Consider the following 1419-nt stretch of genomic DNA (forward strand, 5'->3'; position numbering starts at 1 on the left):
CCCCTCTCTCTCTCTCTTTCTCACTTTCTCTCACTCAGTCACTTACTCTCTTGCTTCTTCTTTCCTATCTAACATCTATCGTCCTGGTTTCCTCTTCTTCTTCCTTGTGTTTGTTACTCTCTTGTAACCCCTCTAATCTTCGGCACTTATATAGTTACACGACCTTATTGCGTTGCAAGTGCCGTAAAACACCTACTATAACTAAACTCTCTTTCTCCATCACTATCTTTCTGTCGCTCTCACTCACTCTATCTCTCTGTCTCTCTCTGTCTCTCTCTTTTTCTCTCTCTCTCTCTCTCCCTCTCCCTCTCTCTCTCTCTCTCTCTCTCTCTCTCTCTCTCTCTCTCTCTTTCACTATGTCTGTCTATTTCTCCAAATCACACTGAGACTACAACTGTGCTTCATTAATAACGTATGGTGACATGTGGTTGTAAAGTACACAGTGCTCAAAATGGGTATGTTTTCGCTATTTTTTCCAGTTTCAATATTCCTTTCTTCTTTCGACGTCTGTACCCACCGAAGAGACCCCCCCCCCTCTCCCGTTTGTACTTCTTTGTTGACACCCGTCCATTGGCTCTCATATGACCTTGTGCAGTTGCTAGCATCGTAATATCTTACTTAAACTAAACTAAGACGTGTAGGGTTAAAACAATGTTTCTACTCTGGCGTCGTTAGACACTGTCGCCAACTCCGGATGCCCCCCCCCCTCTTGAGTCTCCTCAGTGGGTGCATGGTTGCATGGTGAGTGCTCTGGTGTGGTTTGCTCCTTCTTTCGTAACACACTGTCATCCTTAACTGTCCTACCATCTATGTCTGTTACTCTCTTGTATTAACTCTAATCTTCGGCACTTTAATGACGTTATCGTGTTGCAAGTGCCGTAATACTCTTACGAAAACGAATTAGATGTATATTTTCTTTTTAAAGCTTGAGATAGTTTGAAATACCGTACATTGTGTTTACCTAGCTCCTGTTGACGAGAAGGCTTAACGTCTTTGTTTCCACTGTCGAGCTTCGTTAGACACTGGCGCCTCCCCGGGTTGCCTCCCCTGTGTCCCCTCAGTTTTAACCCTATGTGATCCTTCTCCGTCATTGTGATTTCCCTGGAGGCCTTATTTGAGCCGTCGCTGGGCTCTATCTCTATTGGAGTGGAGGCTGATAGATCGTGTGTATCTCAATCGCGACAATCCCACGACAGTTTACGGACCAAACCGATGTCATTTCTCTCTCGTTAGTCCTCGCCGGCCGAGGGTTTTATGAGAGGTAGTCAAGGTGTTGTGTGGAATTATTACGATGTATATTGTGTTAGGTTGTGTGTGTGTGTGTGTGTGTGTGTTTCTTCTGCCTTGAATGCGGTGTCCAAGGCTTGTCTTACGCCATCACTGAGGAGAGAGAGAGAGAGAGAGAGAGAGAGAGAGAGA

This window comes from Aplysia californica, unplaced genomic scaffold (assembly GCF_000002075.1).
Source record: "Aplysia californica isolate F4 #8 unplaced genomic scaffold, AplCal3.0 scaffold00020, whole genome shotgun sequence".
Classification (NCBI taxonomy): domain Eukaryota; kingdom Metazoa; phylum Mollusca; class Gastropoda; order Aplysiida; family Aplysiidae; genus Aplysia; species Aplysia californica.